We start from the raw sequence: 26908 nt of genomic DNA, 5'->3' as shown, positions 1-26908 counted from the left end.
GTGAAGGTCCTCATACTTTTATGGCAAATACTTTCCCATCGAGAAATAGGAAGTTCAGAAGAGACATAGAATGTGGAAAAGGAACACAGGTTCTAGATCAAGCTGCTAACTGATTATATGTAACTGAAGATGATGCGCAGAGACATAATAAAGCAGGACTGAAGCCATAGCTCTGGAAACAGCCACAGGTCTAGAATGGGATACTGGTACTCTTCCAGTGTTCTCAGATTGGCCACATGATTCTACATCCTGGGTCACTTCTGCCTTGCTGAATTTTCGTTTGTTTTCTTTTCTATTCGTTGATTAGTTGGCAATTTCAAACTTCCTAGTAAGTAATAAACACTTGTTACATCATGTTTGGAAGTTCTTTGTTCGTTAGGAGTGATACATAGTTGGGTTTAGCAGAACTCCACCAATTGCTAGGTTCAAGTCACAAATATTTGCTCTTCTAAAACATTGGTCTAGTATGAGCCTTGGGCTTTCTTACCCTTGTCTGACCTGTATGCTTGCTTGTGCCTCAGCCAAAGTCATCAAAGACTACTGAGGTACTACACTCTCTAGAATTATGTTCACCTGAAAATGTTATGTCAAGATTTTACACACAGAATGTGTAAATGCCAAATTATATGATACTGACCTTAAATAAATATTATTGAAGACAAATTAGGACCCAGCTATATGTTAAAGCCAGGTAATACATTCCATAGTTTTGAAGCAATTTGAACTAAGTGTATGTAATATTCTTCATATCCTTCAATTTGCTTGGAGCAGGAGAGAGCAGGTGACACCACTTTGTACTGCTTTGGAGAGGCAAGAAGGAGATTTGGTCATCCTCAAAATGCATTTGTAAGCTGCCTGCATGGACTTTGTGTTGGGATATAGAAGATTTAAGCCTCTAAATTTTTTCATAATTTAAATGCAAAACATGTGGGGTGTTTAACCATGTATTTGTAGAGCAGATAAGGGAAAGTAGAAGATGGGCTATTTAAATGAAAGGAAGGCCTTGATGGTTGAAAAAGAAGAGTTGATGCTGTAAAAGAGCTCCAAACCAATGGCAAGCAATGCCATAGGTAACCTCATTCCAAATATCTGTATGGGAAAGCTCTGTGGATGTAGTGATGAAGTCTGATAAATTTTCTCATCAAGATAATTGCTATTACACTGAATCTTGATTGGATCTAATTGGTTAGACTTTTCAGCTTGAATACCTGGGTTACCCCTGCTCTATGAGAAAAAAATAAAATCATTGTAACATTGCATATTTATGTAGACTGGGTGCTATAGCTTTATTATGTCCTTAAGAATCATATTTTGAAAAATTGATTCCCAAGTGAAGCAGTGCTGAAAGTTGAGGAGTTTGTTTGTTTGTTTGTTTGTTTGTTTTAAAGAAGGTGATTAGATCTTGGTGGTTCTGCCCTTAAGAATGCACTAAAAGATACATGTTATTGAGAAAGTACATTCGTCATGATGAGACAGCTCTGTAAGGTTCTGGTGTTTAATCCTAAGACTGCTAGGGTCTTTGCAGAGTACCAGACAACCTGAAGACCCTCACTAGATATAGCCTTTTGAACCACCTACCCCCAGAACTGTAGGAAACAAAGCCTTTCCTTCACAGATGTCCCAGTCCTAGCAGTTCTAGCGGAGCCACAGGAAATGCACTAAGACATTGGAAATCTGAGACGTGGAAAAGAGAGACAGTGTCAATGCTTCTTCTGATGGTTGAAGATCATCATCCTAAGAAAAATAGAGCAAGAAATAGAAAGGGAATGATTGTGACTTCATTGGACGAAAAGAAGAGAAAGCATGCCATTGATTTTGCTTAAATACCAAGTTCAAAGGTCAACTCTGAAGTCACTGAACACTGCAAAATATGTGTACTTGCAAACTGTATTTCATTTTTAAAACATTTTACTATAAAACAGTCTTATTTTAGAATTGTCAACTTTTAACACAGTGGGCTTTGATTTTTGTCCAGTTTTAAGATACTGAGTAAAAGATTAGAGGTGATTACTTTTGGACCTTGTTTTTTTTTTTTTTGCCATATCCTTTTTGTTTTCTCGTCTTTGCTAGGGCAACGAGGCTACATTCCTTATTGACCACACCACGCTATAAACTCTGTTAGCGTGCTACCACTGCCCCATGCTCTCCCCAAGAAGGACAGGTGGCACTTTGGGGAAGAGGGTCACCAACACATTCAGTATGCAAACACAATATGCACAAAGAGGGAGAGTTTCTTATACTTTGCTTAAAAAAAAAAAAAAAACCTGATTATTATGTTGCTTTCCTACGAAGCTCAGAGACTAATGTAAGATTCGTATCCAAAGACAGCAATGGGACTGTTTCCTCCTTTGTGAACAGATTTATACAAAAACCAGGACACGGAAATTTCTCCAAGTACACGTCTCCTTTACTGCTTACTTTTACTTATTTTTCTTGGAAGCTCTGAAGCTTATGAGTAGTAGTTAATATCTCCCATGGGCTTGTTTTCTAATATATCTGGGCTATGATAAACTGTGCTGTTTCTGCCACTGATGTGTTGCTAAGAAATTTAATAATGGGTAAACAAACACAACATGTGGTAATTCATTTCAAATTAAAAGTTGATTAAACTCTGGCTTGATGACGTTCTGGCCATTTACACGCAAAGGAGGGGAATGTGGGGAAATGGTGATCACGTGATATGCTCATGCTGCAGAGTTTCTATCTGAAAAAAAAAAAGTGTTTGTGATCTTCCACAGGTTGTTGTACATCAGTAGGCTCCATGTGCAATCTGTCATATTTACTATACTGTCCTCAAATCACACACACACAAAAGTGACTTTCATGTTCCCTTGTAAGTGTGCCTGTATACACACTCTTTCCCAAGGGGATTTTGGACTTAGTCCATGGTTGATGATGGTGATCAACACTGTTACTATGTGTCTTCCTGGGGATAGGAAATATTTATAAAAGGCTGGAAAAAGCATCTATGATATAACTTTTGTGATTGCCTTCTTTCAAGTTGTCTTTACTCTTTAGGATAACCACCAGGGAAAGGATGATTCTGTTTGATACTTTTGTTTTGTATATGGATATCTTGCAAGAACAATAGTTCCCGGAAAGGTTCATGGATGCTTGGTGACACTGAATTCCAGAAAATTTTATTGTGTGCTCACAATGAACAAACCACACTGCTACATGTGTGAGGTTGTAAGCCAAAAGTATCTTCAGAGATTTACTTGAGCCATCTGCTCCATTATGATACAAACATATGTCTACATGGCCAGTAGGAGGGGTGGGCTCTTTCAGCATTCTTTCTATAAAGGGTCAGCAAACCTTCCTGAGGGAGAATCCAGACTTGGGAAAAAGCAAGGGTGACCAACTAAATCGCTATTTAGTTGTAAGATGAAGGAACAATTGTGAGGAATGTGTGTTGTCAAGGAGTTAGGTCTGTACTTTGTCTCACTTGGCTCCAGCCCTTGAGCATACTATGGAAGAAAACTGGTTTTAGGGGCATAGATACTAGATGAGGCAAATGTCTCCCTCTTTCTCTCTCTTTCCCTCCTACCACTTTCCTGGCAATTCTTATCAATGATATCAACCAGAAGAGGGAACAAAGAACCATTGTTAATTATAATAGAGTCTTTGACATCTGAAGACCAGAATTAGGATATTTACATTTTATAATGGTAAGGAGACAATATGAATTCAGTAGAAATTATCTGTCCCGTACTGAATTAGAATATTTTCCCAGGTTAGTAATGGACAGCATGGTTTTCTTTCATGACAGTGGACAACAGAATGGAGCCAAAGCTATAGTCAGCCTCATGGTCGAAAGGAGACACTGCCACCACCCTAGGTCTCTTTTATTAAGTTGTTACAGGATATTGTTTGACTTGCTGGACTTCTCAGCGCATAGCCCCACCATCAGCCCTGGATCATGTATATTACACAGTGTACCCCACATTGTGCCTGACAAGTAACTCATAGTAGGTAGGCTTTTAGTACACAAACATACCATTCAACCATGCTGGAATAGGAGGGATTTTTACAGTCAAAAGCAGCCTCAGTGGCATTAAATTATGTTAAAAAATTGATTTATAGCAAATAGACATTTACATACAACTACAATTAAACAAGTGTAAAGAAACAATTAACGGTGTCCACATATTAATCTTCTGTGGAGCTGTTAATACTCATTGACACCTGGACTTTGCTCAGATCCAATGACTCCAAATCTCTAGAGTCAGGTCCAAGGATTCCAAGTCAGGAAAGACTAAAGGTTTCTGGGCATGGTGGCACATACTTATAGTCCCAACATGTAGGAGACAGAGATAAGAAGATCAGGAACTCAAAGCCAGCCTTGGTTACATAGTAAGGTTGAGGCCAGCTTGAGTTACATGAAACTCATCTCAAAAAGAAAACCAAAGCCAAACTGTACTGGCTGGTTTTGTGTGTCATCTTGATACAAACTAGAGTCATCAGGAAGGAAGGAGCCTCAGTTGAGGAAATATCTCCATGAGATCCAGTGTTAAGGCATTCTCTGAATTAGTGATCAGTGGGAGACTGCCTAGTCCATGGTGGGTGGTGCCATCACTAGACTGACAGCCCTGGGTTCTGTAAGAAAGCAGGCTGAGAGAGCCATGTGGTGAGAAAGCCAGTAAGCAGCACACTCCCATCCCCATGGCCTCTGCATCAGTTCCTGCTTCCACGTTCCTGCCCTGCTTGAGTTCCTGTCCTGACTTTCTTTGGTGATGAACAGCAACTGGAAATATAAGCCAAATAAACTCTTTCCTCCCCAACTTTATTTTTGTTAATGATGTTTCATTGCAGAAATAGAAACTCTAAGAGCCAACTAACCAGATGCCTGATGAGATGCTATTAGTGGTTCTGAGTTTCTTTAGCCCCTTGAGAAAAGTAAGGTCGTTTGTTTGACCTTTGGATATTTAAATTTCATTGTATTATGAAGAATCCTCACCAGCTAGTATAAAATGTCCTTGTTAAAGAAACTGTACTCAATGCTGACTGCTCCCGTGTTCTTTCTCTTCATTGTCTATATGTATTTATTTGCATGTCTGGATGACCAGCCTCATGAGTATTGACTGAGTCTATGGAGTCAAATCCGTTCCTGGCACAAAGCATTTGCCCACTTAAAGACTTGCTAAATGAGTAAGTGAATAGATCCATTCATTAGGCAACTGTGCACTAATATAGCCAAGAAGTACATAAGACTTATTTTCATTTGATAATTACACTGTGGTAGTAGGCAAGAGAATATGGAGTCAGAATTTTAAAAAAATGTTGAAAATCTCAGTCTGCTTCTGATTACAGTAGAACCATTGTGAAAGAGCATGTGTACTGAACTCTGTAAGAAATTCTATTGTAGCAATCATTTGCTGCTTCCAATCCTCCCAACACTAGGTAGGAGAGAAAGAGGGATAGAGGGGAAAGGGGGTATCACAATCATTATACTGCTTCCTGCTGATTAGAAAAACTGACTTCCTTGGGGCAGGGTTGCTCTTTGACAACAGGATATCCAATTTCTTCTTCTCGTTTCTTTGCATTTGACCACTTGACAAAAATCCTGCTACACTCCTTTTCTTCCATACTGTGTATACTGTCAGTCCTGCATGTCCACCATCTATACAGGAGCTCCAGCTGTTCTGCACAATCGCCAGCATCAAGTGTTCACGAGCTGGCTCTGGATTGTGTCTGGCATTGTCTTGTGATTTCCAACTCTCTTATTTCTTGAATGCTAGCATCCTTAAACTTATCCATATGTACTTGCTCAGGCATACCTGTTTCTAATCATTATTTGCTTGCTTCTTCATTTTGAAACAGAGTATTGCGAAGCTGGCCAGGCTGATCTTGAAGGTGCAGTGTAGTTGAAGATGATCTTCTGATTCTCCTGTTTCACCTTCTGAGTACAAGGGTGACAAGGGTACACCCACACTGGGTTTGCATGGTACCCTGGATCGAATTGAAGGCCTCGTGTTTGCTAGACAAATGCTCTATCAGCTGTGTCACATCTCCGGCTTTTCTCCGCAGTTTTGAATTTTGCTTCTAGTTTTCTTAATGTTCTTACAAGTTCTTTCAGGAACATGCTACTTGCAAGTATTTTGTCCTCACCTGTCTTTGACCTGTTTAGTTTCTTAGCACTGTCTCTCATAGCGTAAGCCTCCTGGATTTTGACTAAGTCCTGTTCGTCAGGTTGAGTGGATTGTACTGTTCATCTTATGCCTTCGAACTCTGCCTAGCTTCAGTTCACAAGACACTCTGTTTCCTTCTGAAGGTTTTAATATGGATGATCGATTTGAAGTTTGGTTCTGAATTAAGTACAGAGCTGAGATTAACCTTAGGGGTGGTCTTTGCAAGTGAACATGCCTGTTTTCTAATATCCTTTGTGGGCAGACTTGTCTTAAGGTTGAATTGCCTTTGCATACTCATCAAAAATCAGTTGACCAACTTTGAAAATGTTTGCTAGAATTCTCTATGTAATTTTTAATGAGTACAGAAACCAGTTTTCTCAATTTTCCTATTAACTTCCAATTATTTGCTCCTTTCTTGGACTTAAGCCCTAGAAAAGAACTTGTCATTTATTATTAGTGTTTGGGGGTTTTTGTTGTTTTGTTATTTTCTGTTTTTGCTACAATTCCTTTATTAGTGATTTCCTAAAGTACTAGCAACCTAAAAAAAGGTCAATTGGTCATACATTTATTCTTTGATTTTAAAAGCTAACTTTTTTCTTTCTTTCTTATTATTTTCTTTTTCTACTACTCTTTCTCATTTTAGGAACTTTCTAGGTAGCTTGGTTGGAGGACTGACTGTATCTGGTGTGTACTGCTATGTCCATCTTAGCAAAAGAGAGTAAGAGGACAAATAGGACAAAAAACTAGTAGTGGGAGAAGTAGAAGCACAGTGAGGACACTTTTCACTGAGCTGAACACACTTCATCTGGAAGCTCAGGAAATGAGAGCTACAGCAGGACAGTAATCACGGTCAGCTGCCTTACCTTCGAAGAGAGAAGATTGTGAGAGTGTGGAGAACAAGTTTCTGTAGCCAATTTTAAATAGATCTCCATGTTACATTGCAAAAGTCCCAGGCCACTATTCCTGCAGGGATTAGATAAGGAGAGCAACTCTTTCCTTGTAGATTTATTATTGTTGTTATTGTTTCTTCAAGACATAATCTCACTATGTGGTTTATGCTGGCATTGAATTGATGACCTTCTTGACTCAGTTTCTTAGAACATCTCTAAGAAAGTATTAGTTACCTGGATCATATATAAATACATATAACATTAAATATGTAATATAATGAATATATGGTAACCAATATACACATACAACAATTTGTCAGTGGTTACAGCATTCCTAGAAAAGAAGCATGGGTCCAGAACTTGGAAACAGCACTCAGGATTTGGCTATTGACTGTTAGAGCTGAGCTTATGGAGAGACTGAGATAATTCCAGGTAACAGACAAGCATAACCACTTTCAAAGAACGAACACCTCTACAAGTTATAGCCCTAATTCGAAGAATTTTGAAAGACTACCTAAGAAGAATTACCATTTGTTGAAAGTTTGAAGCAAATGTGGCATTTGGTGTCTAGGATTTTTTTATTTTCAGATAGCATCCTTCATCTAAGTACAAAACTAAGCCTCAGGGAGCCACAGTATGTTTCAAAGTGATTAATCTGCATAAACAGCTAATTACCTGCATTTTAAATGCCTTTATTTAAGATATGGAAATGCATAAAATATTGTAAGTCACAGAAAAGCTTCAAAATTATTTAATCGAGATCTTTGTTTAAAAAAAAACAGCAGTAAATGATAAATTCTTCCTCTGTCTCTATTCTTCTATTTCTTTCCCGTTTTGTTTTCCTTTAAGTCTTGAGGTTGTCACCTTTTAGTTTTATTTACAAAGAGAATAAGCCTTCTGGTAGCTCCAGCGCTGAAATTCCTGAACAGGCTTAACTAAGAAAATTCTTCTCACTGTTAATTGAAGGTAACTCCCCTACCATTAGTGGATTTTGTTAAAACAAAACAAAAGAAAAAACCAAAAACATTGTAATTCATTTTTATCTGGGGTTTATTTTCTGGAGTCCTTCCCCAGCCCATACAGTCTATTACCTTTCTTTCTTTCTTCTTTCCTTCTTTCTTTCCTTCTTTCTTTCTTTCTTTCTTTCTTTCTTTCTTTCTTTCTTTCTTTCTTTCTTTCTTTCTTCCTTCCTTCCTTCCTTCCTTCCTTCCTTCCTTCCTTCCTTCCTTTTTTTCTTTCTCGCTTTCTTGTTTGCTTGCTTGCTTTCTTGATCCAGTTCATCTCAGAGTCATGTCTCAGACCTGCTGGAATGAAGAAACCTTTAAACAGCCACGTAGGTTGGTTGATTGGTTTTGACAGGGCTGTGATGCAGAACCTTGCCTGGGCCCACAGCGATGCTGGCTGACAGCCCCTCGCTGCTCCTGGGAGGAGGAAACATGTGGAAGGAATTGCTCTTTTCCTTTTCACAGTTTGTCATTTCCTCTGCAGGGCAGCCCCTGACCCCTCCAGAGATCCTGACACCCAGACGGGAAGTGTTCCCACTGATGCAAAGGAAGTGGAGAAGCAGTTACTGCCAAGGGAGGAGGGAAGAGGGTGTGTCAAAAAGATGTGGGGGACAGAGAGATGAGATGGGGGTAAAACGTTTCCAGCAGGTTAGACTCTGCTGTATTCTTTCCTGCAGAGAGCAGCGCCCACTGATCTGTTGCTGTTCTCAGAGTCAAAACATTGTAGGGAAGCTACTTTACCCCTACCAGCTGCCTCTTTCTCTTTTTCTCCCTTTGTGTGTGTGTGTGTGTGTGTGTGTGAGAGAGAGAGAGAGAGAGAGAGAGAGAGAGAGAGAGAGAGAGAGAGTCATTTTAAAAGTAGAAATGACAATAAAAGCATATGTGCTACGTGCAAACTATCAAAAATAAGGTTGGAGGAGAACATGCAAATAGATGTTGGCTCCCCAGTTCATGACATAAGTGTATGGTGTGTGTGTGTGACAGTGTGTGGCTTCACCACACAAGGCACACCATAGCTTTGCAGGCCCACCGGTAACTCGGGGTTCTGTGTGGCTTCATGTATCCTCCATGTTGATCAAACAGTCCAGTGAAGAAACACAAGAGCCAAAGGCCTGATGATCAACCTCACTGCCTTGACATTCTTTTTTGTGCGCGGTCCTGGACTGTTCGAAAACTCCTCAGGTTATCAGTATTTTAGGAATGAGGATGAAGTCGGTTCTGAAAGCACAGCCATTCGTCCCTTAATGACAGGGCTACATCCTGAGAGATGGATTGCTAGGCAACTTTGTCACCGTTGGAAAGGCAGAGTGTAATTGCATGAGACAAGATGGTTGAGCCTCCAACACACGTAGGTAGCACGGGAGCACTAGTATCACTTACTGTGCCTGCCGCTTATTATGTGGTGCATTTTTAATGATTTGGAAACATTTTTCCTGAATATGTGTTTTTATAAGAGCACTCTTTAAAGAAGGGACACAATTTTGCTTCTTGCTCTGTTTTATGACTTCTGATTCTCTTTTATGGATATGCATGAGGCATATAGGTTCCTTAATCTTTTCAGATGAGTGTGCTCACTGTGCAAGCATGGTATATGTTTACATATATAGTTATAGATGTGGGGGTGTGTAAATATGTATTCAACAATCCTTCATAAAAATATACTTTCCTTAAAATAATATGATTTGTCTGTGGTCAGTTTCTCTCAATTAGTCTATGCCTCAGAATTAGACAGATGTTTCAAACTATAACACAAGTGAATATTGACAACGACTCATATGACAGTGGTTCTTGGCTGAATATGATCTAGCGTGACTGACCTATAAGGGTAAGAAAATAAGAGCACTCTAAAATAGCCGTGGGAGCAGTGGTTAGGTAGAGTTACTGTGGTGTCTTGACAGGACTCACTCATCTCTGTCCTCACTATTTAATCTGGGCTTCCCAGGAGGACTGATAGCTGAACACAGATGAAAGTTGAAATAAGGATATAAGGGGTAAAATATGCTTCCAGTCTGCTTTTACGAACACATGAGTCATGATGAATGAAACCAAGACTGGCTGATGGGGATTTGCCTTTGAGTCGTGACCAAGTGGCTGCCAGCCTGATGGGGCCTCGCAGTTGCTAGAGTTTGTGTCGCTTGTATTTCAGGGTCTTGCTGCACGCCCACAGAAGACGGCATCTCCTTTGGCCAGTCTCGTTCTTTTCAGATTGATGAGTGAAAGATGAATGAGACTGAGAGACTTCATATGATGAAGGGGATCGTTAACTTTTTATCTATTTAGTAAGTTTGTCTTAGGTCTCTGTGTATGAACAGGGGCATGCGTTGGCCTTTGGGGGCCTCAGGTGTCATGTTTGCCTTCTACCTTACTTGAGACAGAAACCTTTGCTTCCTGCTGAAAATGTCAGCCAAGGTGGCCCTTCAGCTTGAGGTAATCCACCTGTCTCCATCTCCCCTATCACCACAGGATTTAAAAATTTCCAATATTTCAGTTTCTCATTTTATAGACGCTGTTTCGGGTGTCAAGTCAAGTAACAGTCTGGTTAGCTCTAGATTCTGGGAATTTTCTAATTCCTAAGTGCAAGTATATTTTGAGGGTTTTATTTATGTGGAGTAACCCTTAGCTTAGTTCTTTCCCCATGAAAATATCAGATTGTCCCAATGCCATCAGTTCAAAATCACCTTTCTCCCATCAAACTGGTTTTGCACTTGCTTTTAAAATTAGTGATTGGCAGAATGCAGGGAATCTTATGAAAGAAATGGGAAATAGTAAGATCTGGAGAGGACAGGAACTCCACAAGGAGAGCAACAGAATAAAAAATTTGAGCACAGGGGTCTTTCCTGAGACTCATACTCCAACCAAGTACCAGGCATGGAGATAACCTAAGACCCCTGCACAGATGTAGCCCATGGCAGTTCAGTGTCCAAGTGGGTTCCATAGTAATGGGAACAGGGACTGCTTCTGACATGAACTGATTGGCCTGCTCTTTAATTACCTCCCACTGAGGGGGGGGAGCAGCCTTACCAGGCCACAGAGGAAGACAATGCAGCCACTCCTGATGAGACCTAACAGACTAGGATCAGAAGGAAGCAAAAGAAACCCTCCCCTACCAGTGGACTTGGGGAGGGGCATTTGTGGATAAGCGGGAGGAAGGGAGAGGTTGGGAGGGGAGGAGGGAGGGAACTAGAGGGGGAATACAAAGTAAATAAAGTGTAATTAAAAATAAAATAAAATAAAAAATAAAACAAATGAAAAAAATAGCGATTGGTAAAGAACAAAGACACTTGTTCCAAAAAAGTTAACAATTGCACCAAGTGTGGTGACCCACACCTTTAATCCCAGCATGCAGAAGGCAGAGGCAGGTGGATCTCTGTGAGTTTGAGGCCAACCTGGTCTATAAATAGAGTCCAGGACAGCCAGGGTTACACAGGGAAACCCTGCCTTGAAAAAGAATAGCAATTGGGCACAGTTCTGCAGACCTACTTTTACTTATCCCACTAACTTCATGACGTGCCTCTCACTCTGATCTATCCACAGTCTTGATTGCCACAGCTGAGTAGCAGAGCTTGATACGAGGGACAGTGATTTCTCTCATTTCTTTTTCTTTGTTGAGATGATGTCAACTGGTTTTTCATGTGAATTTTAGAGGGATCGCATGCTTTCCACAGCAAAACTATGTTACGTGTTGATATACTTTGATTAGATTTATAATCCAGTGGGAGAAACAGGTATGTTTATTATATGGAGTATGGCTTTCCATTTTCTTAGTCCAGTATGATGTGTTTAAATAGATAAATCAACATTCTGTAATTTTGAGTCTAAAAATTCTGTACATGTTTTGTGAGGCTTATGCCTAACTACTGTGTTTTCTGTGTAATAGTTGTAAATGGTTCTTCACTTTGATTTTGGTTTTAGCAAGTTCATTGCTAGCATACAGAAATGTGCTTTTATATGTGTGCGTTTGTTCATAAAATTTTTGAATGTATTCACTGAAAACTTTTTTTCATTATGCTTATGTGTAAATGTCATGTGTACATGAGTACAGGTACTCAGGAGCCAGCCAAAAAACAAAACAAAACAAAACAAAAAACGTGGCTATCCCCTGGATCTAGAGTTAACACAGGTGAATGTGTGGTTGGTTGTAAGATGTTCAATACGGGTGATGGGAACCATACTCGAGTCCCCTGCAGGAGCATTAGGCTTTCTGACCTACTTAGCCATCTCTCCAGCCTATTGCTTGATATTTTATGTTGAGTATCGTGTTATCTTCTAATACAGTAGTCTTCATTTTTTTTCTAGTAAAAACTGCATGCTTAAACCCTAATGTCACCATAAAGTACTCATTATTGCCAGCACTACATCAACAGGAGGAGTGAGAAATGGGATTTTGTTATATGTGTACATATGTGTGTTCATTGTAGCGCATGCATGCATGTGCACACATGTTTACCTGAGCTTATGAGTAAGAAGGCTGGAGATCATATTTGGGCATCTTCTTGTCTTCCTCTACTGCTCCCCAGCTTGTTTGTTGAGACAGGGTCAGCCACTGAAATGGGAACTTGCTGTTTCCGCTAGGCTGGCTTGCAGTGATCCTCCTATGTCAGCCTTCCTCAGTGCTGGAGTTAGGCACACACCACCACATCCAGATTCTCACACGGGTGCTTCAGATGGATGGCCCTTAGTCTCCCAAGACTTCACAGCAAGCAGTTTCCCAATGGGACCACCTCTCCTGTCCTTTTTGCTGTTTTCTTAACAAAGGAAGCATTCAACGTTTTCCTGGCTACCCAAGAAAATATCTGTTAGTTTCTGGTAAAAACAAAACAAAAATAAATACTTTTGTTTTTAATCAAGGTGAAGCGTTTCCTGCTACCATAAATAGGTTTTGAATTCCATAGAATTTTGTTTTGTTTGATAAAATCAGATGACTTATGTTAGTGATGAGATTACTACTTGGATGAGAGATTTAAACATCTGAATCCACATTACATACCTAAAATAAACACCACCGTTTCCTTGTTCATATTTTTTTTTCATATGGTGTAGGTTTCAATGTGCTCAGATTCAATCCTGCTTGTCTTATTTATAGATACTGATCAGCTCTCCTTTATTATGTCTTCTCTTTGTCTGATTTTGACATGAAGGTTATAGTAGATAAATAAAACAAGTTAGTAAATGTGTTTCCCTTTCCTTCCCAGAGAAGACTGTGTTAGTTTAAATATGAAATGTCCCTCACTGAGTCAGGTACTGACTGTTCATCCCTGCTTGGTGGCACTGTGGTGAGGTGATGGAGCTCAGCCATCGCTGGAGGAGCCCTCTGCTGCAGAGGTGCCTCGTGCCTTTGCAGATGATTCCTGATCTGGTTTTATCTCTACTTCCGCTAGAGCAGGGAGATAAAGACTCTCCTCTGTGACACACTCTGTCTATCCTGGTTCTTCCAGAGTCCATTGTGCCAAATGACCACACATCAAAATCTCAGGAACTGTAGAACTAAGGCGAACCCTTAGTAAGTTGGTTAGGCCAGCGTTACCACAGAGCCACTAAAAATGACTGATGTATAGACTTTTGTGAGATGGAGGCTATTTTTTTCTGTAAATGTTTGGTAGAATGGGCAAGGAAATTGGCAAAGCCCAGGGTTTTATATCATCAATTCAACTTTTTTTAATGGTTATAGGACTATTCAAAATATCTGTTTATTCAAAGCCAACGTGATCTACATAGCAAGCCCCAGGACAGACAAAACCACATAGAGATGCCCTATCACAAAATAACCCCCCCAATTAAAAAAAAAGACCATTAAACCAATCAACCAACAAACCAAACAAAATCTGGCTTGAGCAAGTGCTCCCATGTGTAGTTATGTGGAAAATGGTTTATTTTTCCATGTATGGGCAAGATGCTGTTAGAGGGCTCCCTTTAATTTCTTTTCAGTGGTTTCCTTTCTTTCTGGTACTGGAGACTTGAATCTTCCCTCATCTTTGTTAGTCTTGCTAGTTTATCAGCTTTATTGTTTGTAAAGAACCAACTTTTGGTCTCTCATTCCTGTCTTTCCCTAAATAACACAATTATTGATTTATAGTCATATTATCATAATTTTCTCTCTTCTACCTGCTTTGGATTTTTGTTGCTGTTCTTCAGATGAGACATTAGTTGAATGATTTTCTTCTTTCCCAAACTAAGCATTTAATGCTATAAAATTTCTTCTTAGCATGGCTTGAACTCATTCCACTCGTGTGATTTTTTTTTAATTTCCATTACCACTTTGTCTTTACACTGCAGATCATTTGGAATCGTGCTTTTAGTTGCTAGTGGCTTACAATTATTCTAAATTTGATGAGGCTTGCTCCATGGTCCAAAATGTGTTTGTGGATTCTCCACAGGCACTTGGTGGGGACCGATTTACATATGTGTGTATGTGTCTATATTTGTCCATAAATTCTTGAGATTGTAACATTTTATTGGTTTACTGATAATTAGGTTATTGTTTAATGTTCTTTACATGTAATAACCTTTTTGGCTCTGAGTTCTTTTTTTAATGTTATATTAATATAGTCAATCAAGAGGTTTTAATATTGGTGAGTAAATGATTCTTTTTTTTCATTTCTAAGCTTTAATTTATTCCACTGAATAATCACTATTATGTAATAAGAATTATTATATAATCAGGGCATTTTTCAAAAGCTCATTTTGCCAATATCTATCTTTTAATTGCAGTAGTTAGACTCTATATTTAAGATAATTATTACTAAGACAGAGAGTAAGACTGAGATTTTAGAATATGTTTTCTTGTTGCTTCTTCTGCTGTTGTTCTTTTCCACTGGCCATGTCTCAACATTTTTGTCAACAGTAGGCTAATTATTGGGCACTAATCCCACAAGACTGCATCTCCTAACATCCTCTACCTCAACTTAGTTTTTGTTGGTTATTCCACAGTGCTTGTGCAAAATCACCTCACAGGTCATCTCCTGTCTGTCATCAGCATCAGTGCCCAAATGATGGCATGCACGTGTGTTATCAGTGTTTTATCACTTGGAATCAATGCATACTTTACCTACATTCCAGGCCTCCTACTCTATCTCTCTTGAAAATATTTTCTTGAATAACACATGGTATTATAACATTTTTATTACTTCTTTTTCTTTTTTTTCTTTTGAGACAAGTTTTTGTTCGTTTGTTTGTTTTGTTTTGTTTTGTTTCTGTGTAAGAGCCCTAGTTGTCATGGATTTGCAAGGTAGAACAGGCCAGTCTTGACTCATGGAAATTATCCTGTCTCTGCCTCCCAAGTTCTGGGATTTAGGAAATGTGCCACCAAACCAGGCTGGTATTATAAATTTTGTTCTGATCATCAGATATGATTTCTGAAGTTCTTAAGAGGAAGGCTAGTGCATTTTACATATGTTAATGTCCGAAGTTCTTCCATATTTTTTCCCCTTCCAAGTACCTCATGGTTCCTTCACCTCCATTTTCTCTATGTCTTAATCACTCTTCAAGAGTAGACATTCTAGTGATGTTTTTCCTTAAATACATCTGAGAATGTATTTTCTCCTTTCTTCTTTAACGATGCTTATCACATAAAATTTGTGGCTGAGAAAAGTTTGCAGTTAGAATTTGAAACATGCTGAATTATTCCAATCTGCATGCTTCAATTTGTACTTCTTGGTCCCACTGGGGGATTTCTGGGAATGTCTAGGAGGATGAAGGGCCTCCGTCAATGAGCCACCTAGTGTATGTGAGTTGGTGGCTCTTCTTTGGCTTCTTGTTAAGAGCTACATATGTCAGGCACTTGTCATGGACCCTTTATGTTGGTGTTGCTTAGAAACATATGGTCTTTCTGCGAGAGAAATGTCTCAGGTAGCAGGAGAGGAGAGCATCAGTAAGGAATCTGGGTCATCCTTGCCCGGGACTCAGTGTAACTTCTCTTGAATAAAGAGGTAGGCAAGCATTCTTGCAAACTTTCTCTTTGACCTATAGATTATTTTTAAGAGTGCATGATTGCCTCACAATTTTCCTTCTATCTTTCTATTTTGATTGCTAACTCAAATTTGTTGTGATCATACACATTTATCTGTTGGCCACAAAAGGTTGAGTGTTGACAGGTGGTCATGAAGCCCTGCCCTTGTTATTCAGCAGATTTCGATAAGACTAGATAAACACTTTGTTACATGTAGCCCTTGCTGAATTGGGGTATCAGTCTAAGACATTGCTCATTCCTCTCTCCAATTTTCTGGTATCAATAGCAAGTTAAGTAGGTAAAATAATTCATTATTCCAAATAGCTTTGACTATTTTGAGTTCAGTAGAAGTGTTAATTGAAGTGTTAGCTAGGAAAAGCTCACAAGCAGCATATTAAAAGTTCTGGATTTTTTTCATTGTATGCAAAATAGAGTGTTTAATAGTTTTAAGACTGGGGCGGGGGAAGCTGATTTTCCTAAGGGGATGACATCTTATATACGGCAGAACTGGGAAAGATTGGAGGGTTATTCTTTTAAAAAGTAACAAAGTATATCCACTTTTTTAATATTACGGTCATATCTTATCAGGTAAGGCGCACATGCATAAATCTTGTATAATCTTACGGATGAAAATGATTCAAATATTGGCAATGTGTTGGCAGACAGTCTGTGCTGGCTATGAAGTACACAAACAGCTTGAACTGAAAAAGTAAAATGTGCAAAGGTCCTTGCAAACTGCCCTCTGTTGTGTAGGTGTATGTTTGTCTTAACTGACTACTGCAGATGTTCCTAAGCGTCACTCAAGTCTGCTTCAGTGAGCACATCCAAGTGGGTGGAATATGGGCATGCTGGTTTAGACAGGAGGAACTTAAGGGTGACGCCATTGTATCCTTGCTTCCAGTTACATTAAAATATCCCTAAACATTAAATCATCAGGCCTGCACACATTTCTAGGAAGACAATTAATAAATATTACACACATTCTATTATTTGCTAAACTCCTTGGGTGTGAGGGAGAATATTGTAGGTTAAATACTCACTATGTTAATACCATTGTCAACTGTAACATTTAAATTTACTTTTATTTTAAAGATTCGTTGTATGTGTGAATTGTATGTTGAGGGAGGGTGTGCCCACCCAGGTGTGTGGATATTAGCAGAGGCCAGAAGGGGGCATTGGCTCACCTGGAGATGGAGTTACAATTGGTTGTGAACCACCTGCCATGGGTACTGCGAACTAAACCTGGCTTCTCTGCAAAAGCAGCCATCTCTCTCAATGACAGAGCCACCTCTCCACCTCCAACTGCTAATCCTGTTTTTCTCCTGAAAACACACACACCACACACACACAAGCAAGCAACAACAACAAAACAAGACAAGAAGCTTCTTTGTTTGTTTCCTAACCCTGTGGCACTATGGCTAACACACTTATATTTGAAGCCCCTTTGTAGTTGCCATTTATTGGGTCAAATCGAGCTAATAGCACTGAATACTGTCAACTTCTATTTGTGTTTATGTAAGCGCTAATGTATTTGCTGTGTAAATTTTTAGTTAGATGTTTGACTGTAGTTTTGAATGTGGTTGAGCTGTTTGTTGTCTTAACCAGCACATTTCCAAAATTTGGAGTCAGTATTTTTGAAGCCAATAAACACATTAGTACTAGGAGTTTGGCCTGTGGCTGCAGCCGTGGTCATTGTAACAGGCTGCTAAGAATTTGTAGTTTGTTGCTTATTTTTGGCCTTTAAACTGTTCATTTGTCCTGTGAACTAGATTATGTGCTTCTGACTGTCAGTTAGCTGAATGCATTTCAAGTCAATTTACTAAAATAGTCACTGTTAAGCGGTATATTTGGACAGAGTTGACACCTTTGACATTTTCTAAAATGGCAAAAATGGCTGTATTTAAGGCTATGATTTATGAATGTTGTGTGCCTCCAAAACCTCCATCTCATTCTGGATTTTAGCTTAGCCACCAAAACTCCTTCCACAAAATGCTGAAAGGACAACAAATTAGTGTTGTGTGATCAGATAGTTCATGACGGACGGACAAACAGATTTTTATAAAAACACAAAATCCTAGTATAGATTCACAACAATGACCTTATTGTTCCTTACAACTGCCTCATCTCACAAGAGTAGGACTTTGGGGAACACAGACGAAGCAGAGAGAGTGAGGAAGAAGAAATAGAATGGCTGGGGCAGTTTTGCCTTTATGAAGCATGCATCCCTTGGCTTAAATGAGAGACTCAACGAGCTAAGATTAAAAAAAAAAAGTATTTTGAACCTTCAGTTGTCTTCTAGATTGCTGGCCTCTATTAAAAACTTCTTAAAATAATAGATAGGTTTAATTCCTCAAGCAAAAGAAAAATTATGTCATCTTAAAGATTTTCCTTATTTATTATATAGATGAGACTTGGCTATGGCGAGAAAAGGAGGCAGATCTCATGTACTGCAAGTTTTAAATGTACCAGGCTAAGGTTTACTTAATTGGAACCTCCAGGCAATAAAGGAGCCCTTTTTAAAATTCTGTGATTCTTAATATGCTAAATAATGCAAAGCTTCCCTCTTGAAGCATGGGACACACATCTGGCAGCTTAACATTTAAATTACAGGGGAAAACGCCTCACTTCAGTTGTAATTTTCTCTAAGAAAAGAATGGGAAATGTAATACAACTGAATTTAATTTCTGCTTAGATTTCCATCTTGTCTAATCGCAGGCATTTTTTCCCCCCTTGGTTCTTTGTATTTATATTTTTACACGCACTTTCTGTACGTTTTATTAATCTTTAATTTGAGATGTGTCTCAGCGTCAGTGCGCTTGAGAATACATGGTGTGTTTTACTTAGTGAATTGTTTTGAAAAATCTGTCAATTTCAAGTAATAAAAACAATAGGATAGAAAATAAAGGGGAAATGGAATTTCAGAGACCCATAAAAATGTATCTGACAGGAAGCAAGCATTTTTCAGTGGGCTTCCTTCTCAAGGTTTTTATTTTTTTTTCTTTTTTTTTTCTCCAGTATTAATGTTTTCTCTGTTTTGTCATTCTCTGGCTGTTTTTCATGCAAAAGTTATTATAAGCGGCATTCTTTCTTTGTATTTCTCCAAAGGACAGTGTCAGGTCCTTGATTAATTTTGCAAAGGTCATTTGGAAAAACCATTAAAAAACATGCCAAGTAAAAAAGATTAGCAAACAGGGAGAAAATACACTTTCATAAACATATGCATTTATATACAGAGAGGGTACTGTAATATTATACAATTTTGACAAGTGTTTTCCTTGTGTTCCTCATGTATTATTAAAAATATGACTGCTCCATTTATTTTGTCTGGGTGACACCAGCTGACATACTCCAAAGGCATCTGCGGGTTAGTGTTACATGTAAATATTTTATCTTTTTTCTCAGCATAATAGGACGCGATCATTAAGTTGAACACCGTTCCATAAAATAAAGGGGACTTTCAAAATAATTAACCTACATTTGTATTATTAACACATAAAATGGACCTTAGGTAGCCCAGAAAAGGACATGTATTCATTTCAATCTTTTAATTAAGATATTAAGCAATTTTTTCCATTTCTGCTTTTAATTATCGTAGGGTAGCTGGTGGATCCTCTAGTATAATTCACCATCAAACCAGAGGGGGAAAAAATCTGAAGCTACTGCCAAGGATGCTGGTGTCAAGAAACACGACCGTTACTCTTGAGGCCAGAGACATTTGTGTCTTGAGTCCTCACAGGTGGTCTATGCCCCTCCACCCATACACGCATTCCAGTTGGGAAACACTGACATGCCATAACATCAGAGGGGTTCTCCCGAGCTGAGAAGACAGAGCTCATCTTTCAGAACAGCTGACAAAACTGGAGCCTGCACAGCAGAGCTGGCAGCAGGGCAGTGCCAGAATGAAGTCCTTCCAGTCAGAACACGCCCCAAGCCCAGCCATAGGCATGAGGTTACTGTCCACCCGTTGTTAGTTTCTGTGAGGTAGACAGAAAGTTTTCCCTAAGAGTATAGTCCCAACTCATCGTGCTCCAGGGAAAGACCACACACCCAAGAATACTTGGACAAAGCAAGTTGAAGTGTTAGTTTTAAAAAGAGCCAGGCGCAGTGCCTCCCAGCACCCACGGAGGCAGAGGTCGGCGGATTTCTGTGAGTAAGAGGCTAGCCTGGTCTACAAAGCAAGTCCAGGTCAACCAGGACTACACAGAGAAACCCTGTCTCAAAAAACCAGAAAAAAGAAAAGAATTTGGGTGGGTAGAAAATGAAGATGGCGGTGAGAGTGAGGTGGAGTAATTCCTAAATGGGATGTCTGCATCAACCTCCTCCTCTCAGGGCTCAGGGAATTCTGGGGAAGAGGAGGAAAAAAGAGTGTAAGGGCCAGAGGGGCCTGAGGATGACATGAAACAGTCCAGACATAACCAGGACTGACACACAATATACACTCTCAGAGACTGTGGAAGCATATGTAAGCTTGCACAGGATCAAACCAGATGGGGTCCCAGTGCTGAGGGGGAAAAATGGACACAAGGCCTCACCCCCAACCAAGAAGCTATCTCCAATGTCTTGAAAATACCTTGTTAAGTAAAACTTAGTTGTCCCCAGTGGAGTCTTATTGGAGGCACATTTAAGGGCAGGTCTTATGGCCCATGGTAGATGGCCAAGACAAGATGAACTTAGTGTTATCTCTGTAGACGTTTTTCATCTCATATCACTTTGTTCGGACTTTTTTGTTTTTTGTCTTACCAGTCTTTTGCTTATATATTATGATTTATGATTTTGTGTTTTTGTTGTTTTGTGTCTCTCTCTCCCTCTCTTTCCCACCTCTCTCTCTCTCTCTCTCTCTCTCTCTCTCTCTCTCTCTCATCCTGTTTTTTTTTCCTCTGTCTGTCTGTTTTAGAAAGAAAAAGAGAAAGAAGTTGTGGATTTGGGTGGGCAGAGAGGTGGGGAGAATCTGGACTTGAGAAGGGAAAACTCATTAGAATATATTGTCTGAAAAAAATGTTTTAATTAAAAATGTGCTGCAGCTACACTAATACCGTATTAGGAATCTATAGGTAAATTTTAAGCTAAAGACAAACAGACAACATATTAAGATAATCCTCAATATGCAACAGATAGCACAGTTTGAAGACTTGTGCATAAACAAACAAACAAATAAACATGAACAAATATAAAAAGATACATATTTTGGAGAAAGTGTTTAGAAATCGCTGCTAAGACTATAACATGGGATAAACATTTTGCAAGACCTGAAGGGTTTTTAAATTAGGTAAACATTTATCAAATAATGTAAGCAATGTTATTCTTTTTTATATTTACCAAAAGTTATAAAAGTTTATGCTCATGAGAAGACATGGGTATGTCTTGTCTTAGCAGGTATGCTGACAATAGTCATGACTTTGGAAGAGTCAAGTATTCATTAGTATATGAATTAACAATACACAAATTGCACTTTATCCATGGGGGGGGGATACTACTCAATCAGAAAGAACGGTGAGCATCTTACATAAGCTTTCTGAGTGAAAGGAGCCAGAGCTAAGAACACATACTACATCACTCTATACATGTAAATTTTTGTGACTGATTTCTAATTTAAAGTGATAGAAATCTGTAGAACGAATCTCCTGTGTCTCTATGGAAGCATCACATGTCATTAAAATATTAACGGCCTATAGCTGAGACAGGAAATAGGAGGTGGATATCAGGGAGGCAGAAAGGATTCTGGAATTATGCCAGATGCTGGAGATTCCCCGAGATGAGGAGGACAGATGCATGGTGCCTGAGAACAGATAACCAGCCATGTGGCAGAGTGCAGATTAGTATGAAGTGGTTATTAAGTTATGAGCTAGTCAGAAAAGAGCCTAGCTATATGACCAAGGTATTTGTAAATGTATTTTGAGTCTCATGAGTCATTATGCCTCAAGCCTGGGGCCTGGAGGAAAAAATACCAAAGCAGAAATCAGATTAATTTTTGCCACAAGAGTGTGGGTGTGCTTATGTGTGTTATAGAAATGCTTTATGTTTGACTTTTGGGGTGGGTACATAGGGGCTTACATTTGTCAAATCCTTTGAACTATTAGTATAAAATATGTACAGTTTACGGTATTTAAATCATAAGTCAATAATTTGAACTTTGAAGTGCTAATTAGATTAAAGTGTTCTGAAGTTAGCCAGGCATAACACACAGTGTGCAAACACAAAGTTGCAGGCGACCCTTATCCCAGTTGTAAAAGTTGCAAGGAAAATGTAACTTGTCCTTGCCTTTCACCCTAAACACACAGCATCGGGCTGGAGCGAGATGGCGTGAGTATGCATGTGATGAACTGTAGCACTCACCTCTGATCTTAAACTATCCTTTCATGCTTTGTCTATACTAACAATGACGAGATGGGAAAAGCGGTGTTTTTGTTTTGTTTTGTTTTTTTGTTTTAAATAGAGTTTGGGTACTTTCCCTGCCCACACTTTTCTTAAAGCTAACTCAGCAAGTTGTGGGTAAACCACAGCACTTGAGTGCAGTGTTCTTTATTTCTGCCTTCTCTTGTGTCTCCTCTGTAGCATCATCGCTTCTGCCCTCATGGGCCAGTGTGGGCAGGGATGAGGAGGAGAGACCTGCTGTGCCTGGTGTTGCTAGAGTCACTGAGGTCGCTGGGCTTTCTCAACCTGACTCTTCTCTGTTTAGATACTCTTTTCCAGATCCTTTTACCCTTGCCTCTCTTACCATTCCTTTTCTAGAACCAGGTACCTGCAGCTCACATCTAACTTTGCTCTCTCTATATATGACCCTATGTGGTCAAAGGAAATCTCAGAGTTGAATTTAGACACACAGAAGAAGACAGACTTCAAGAAACGGAGTTCAAAAAGAGAAACTCAAGTCAATCCAACTAGCAATACAGAGAATCAGAATAAATGATGTAGAAAAGCAAGCTAAATAAAATAAATAAATAGTGTTTTATAACATTGGAAAATCCCTCCAGTAAAATATACTGTCAAAAGGAGTTAATAAGAAAATCCTGCATATATGGTGTACAGTGCAAGCACATGAGAGAATGATAAATACAAGTTGCATGGATTAATCAAGAAATAATAGAAAAATAGAACAAAAATAAATCTGAAGAGGCAATGCCAGCAGCCAGAAACCTAACATTTAAGATATTAAAAGGATTAAATCTTTTAAGAAAACTGTTTTAATGATAAAACATAGTTTATTACAAATATGTAATAGCAGTATGACATACATGCAGCAAATGACAGATGTATAGTGCAAAAAAACCTGACAAGAATTTTATAAACAAGGAAGATATATAGCAGTTCAGTGGCAGAGGTCACCTTCTCTGGTTGTAACACCAATAAGTAATGCAGAAGCGGTTTATTTGTGGCAAGGGTTTGGAGGAATTGATTTTACCCTATATTGCTTGTATAAGTATGTATGTATACTGTGTATGCACATGTGTATGTGGTATGCATGGATGTATGTATGTTGGCATGTGTGTGGCCTGCATTTGTGTGTGCATGTGCCCAGGTACAAATGTGCATATGGAGGCCCAAAGTTAATGTGGGGACATTTTCCTGGTTGTTCTGTTTCTTACTTTTTGAGCTGGAGTCTCTCTCAGTTAACCAAAAGCTCAATAGCTGGTCTAGCTAGTCAGCTTGCCCTAAACAGTCCCTTCTCTCTGCTGAGATTACGGGTAGGCACACAAGCTCACTTTACCATTCACATAAATTCTGGTCACCTGAAATGCAGCATTCTCATTTGCATGGCAAGTACTTTGTCCACTGAGCCTCATTCTAGGCCAAAATATACTCTGAGAGGTCAGCCTACTCGTTGTAGTTGCTACCTAGAATTCCAGCATTCAATATCATCCTAAGCGGGGTGATAACGAGTGAGAAGACATCCTGGATTATGAAGTGAAACTCTGTTAAAAATGACAAGAAAAGCTACTTAGCATCATCTTTGATATTTAAGGCTGCTCTACCTTAGCGCCAGCAGCTCCACAAATAAACACTGCTGAAATGGTTTTATTGACTTGATTTTTTGGGTAGAAAAAAGAAAAAATGATCAAGGAATAAGTAAGTGGATGTTGAGTGGAAGGGAATTTTTTAATAAGGTACTTTTCCATGTTATGTTGCTATGCTAAATGGATAAAATGGAGCTTCAATTTCTGATTTAAAAGGAATTCCATCAGCTATTGTTGAGTGAGAACGAATAGAGGAAGAGCTATACAATAGATTTGTTCTTTATGTCTTTTATCAATGCATATGTACATACCTTCATATACATATCAGGTACCTACCTATGTACCTGTGTTTGAAACACAGATCCACAAACATAGCATGGCTTATGTAAGCACTTAAGAGTTAGGTAATCTTTGGCTATATTATAAAATTTGGCTACAACATGATAGAGACCAAGGGAAAAAAGGTCAACTTAAGGAAACTGAAAGATTCATATCTTGGAAAGATTTCTAATTTCTCATTGAATGAAAAATAGAAGTTTGTATAAAAGTGTATGACTTGATTGCATTTAAGCTAAAAGTACCTGTGTTCTGTCTTTCTATTAGTCTATCATCTATTGATCCATCTATCAATCTATCATCTATCAACCATCTATTTTTCTATCATCTGTCTATCATCTATCTACCATCTATTGATATATGATCTATTTATCTATCATCTATCTACATACCTACCTACCTACTTACTTACCTACCTACATATCATTTATCCACCTACTTTGCATTATAGAAAAGGCAATTTCTTTGCGTGAGAACCAAAAAAAAAAAAAAAAAAAAAGTTGTTAGAATTTTAGGATTCTATGTTTTTGCTAAGTACTTTACTTTCTTAGCATGCACATTGTTTTCATATTTTCATAAATATTAGCTTTATAATTTATGGTATGTGTATATGTGTGTATGTGTACACATGCATATACAGGAGCATATGTGGAGGCCAGAAGAGGATGTTGCATCCTCTGGTGATTGTAGGCCTTCTGACATATATGCTGGAGGCCAAGCTGTGGTCCTCTGGAAGAGGAGAGGTCAGTAACCAAGGAACCACCTCTCCAGACCTAATAGTACACTTTAACTTAAGGAACTCAGAAGTTGTTCCAGGTAGATGAGGTTTGGAAGCTTTGTCCAAAAGAAGTTCTGCATGTACTCTTTACAAGTGTCATATGTCAGAACAGGGATTATATATATGAACCTAACCTGAGAAAAAGTAGAAAGCTATCATAGGCTCTTAATAACAAAGCAACTGGAGATTCAAAGCAAGAAAAGACATGCCTTGAGTCTGCCATGTTGGATTAGGGGTTAAGACCACTTGCTGCTCTTCCAGAGGATGAGGGTTTGGTTCCAAGCATGCATGCTAGGTGCACACAACCACCTGTAACTGGAGCTCCATAGGATCACATCCCCTCTTCTGGCCTTTGTTGGTGCCTATGCAACACACACACACACACACACACACACACACACACACATATACACAAATGAGAGAAATCTTTTTATAAAATGATGAACTTGGATGCTACTGACCTGAAAGTAGAGAGAGCACTTGGAATATGTGGGACACATATATGTACATTCTTCCCACGCCAGCAAGCCTACAGGGATCCCTATAGAGCTGCAGCCCTGGCTGCTGCAATGATCTTAGCCTCGTGAGGCTTTCAGCAGAGAAACCAACAGACCCAAGCTATGTCCAGACATTCAAGCCACACACACACACACACACACACACACACACACACAATGTGAAGTAATAAATGTATGTCATTTTAAGCCACAACTTTGCGGTAATTTGTTCCATCAGCACAAAATAATGTGTCCAACATATTGAAATGTTATATGAAAGTAGAAAACACAGTGTGGTTTCTTAAGTTAAGATACAACAGAAAGATTAAATATATGAGCTTTGAGGTGAAATACAACTAGGATCAAGTTGTAGATTTTAGGCTAATTTGCTTTTCTATTCAAAGGAAGTCCTTTATCTAAATCTCAAAACTGTAGACTGGTGTAATGGTAATAGTTTAAAGGGTGTGTGTGTGTGTGTGTGTGTGTGTGTGTGTGTCTGTGTGCATGAGCGCGCGCGCGCACACACACACACACACATGCACACACTCAATAGTAACCAACACAATACAAATAGGGCTCTCAGAAAATTAAAAAAAAATGCAAAATTTCTGATATTAGATTTGTTCTTTGTGCAACTCTATAGTGAGACTTGAAATCATAAGTCTTAGAAAATCATAATTAAACATAAATAAACAAGATGCTCCCCATAGCTTTCTCTTTTCTTTCTGGCTTGATTTTGGCCATCTCATCTTTGCTGCTGAGCAACTTGGTTTGAGACTCCCAGTAAAGGAGCTTCTTCAAGGGCTTTTGTGATCTCATCTCATGACACTATTGATTCCAAATTTTAAAACACTGGCCAGGGCAACCCCAACTGGCAGCGGGTAGCAGAATTCAACTGTTGGAGTGAAAGTGTAGGATGAGAATCAAGGCTCGAGTCTTAATACCTGTTTCCTTGTGAATGAAGTTGTAAATAATACTCCTCAACAAAGCTATTGCTGTTCCAAGCTCTAGAATCTTCTAGAATATTTTTTTTAATGAAATCCTAAGGTCAGGCATTAGCACCGGGGTTCGCTGAACCCAGGGATCCAGTTGATGGTGCCAGTGGCATAGCCTGCCTTGGGGATGATTTTCTTATTTAAACACAATGAGGAACTAGACACATTGAAAGTTTTTTTTTGTTGTTGTTGTTTTTTTTTTTGTTTGTTTGTTTTTTTTTTTTTTTTTTTTTTTTGTGGTGTAGAGTAGCACTCTTGCCTGGACATACTTTGTCTCTAAGGAGGTATTTTTGGCAATGTCTGGGGTTACCTTCAGTCGTCAAAGATGAAGGAGATGGGATGGGAATGTAGAGGGTACTTCTAGAATTCCATGGGTAGAAGGA

The 26908-nt window shown here is 38.9% G+C and overlaps 1 protein-coding gene across 1 annotated transcript in view; it reads left to right on the top strand.

Annotated features, from left to right (window-relative positions):
* LOC110559926 (uncharacterized) overlaps positions 1 to 26908 on the top strand; it is a gene marked incomplete at its 5' end in the record, with an annotated part of 297183 nt that overhangs the window by 111948 nt on the left and 158327 nt on the right. The gene's annotated exons all lie outside the window — the stretch shown is intronic.

Source organism: Meriones unguiculatus, chromosome 19 (genome assembly GCF_030254825.1).
Source record: "Meriones unguiculatus strain TT.TT164.6M chromosome 19, Bangor_MerUng_6.1, whole genome shotgun sequence".
NCBI lineage: Eukaryota > Metazoa > Chordata > Mammalia > Rodentia > Muridae > Meriones > Meriones unguiculatus.
This window is presented reverse-complemented; position numbering and strand designations above follow the sequence as displayed.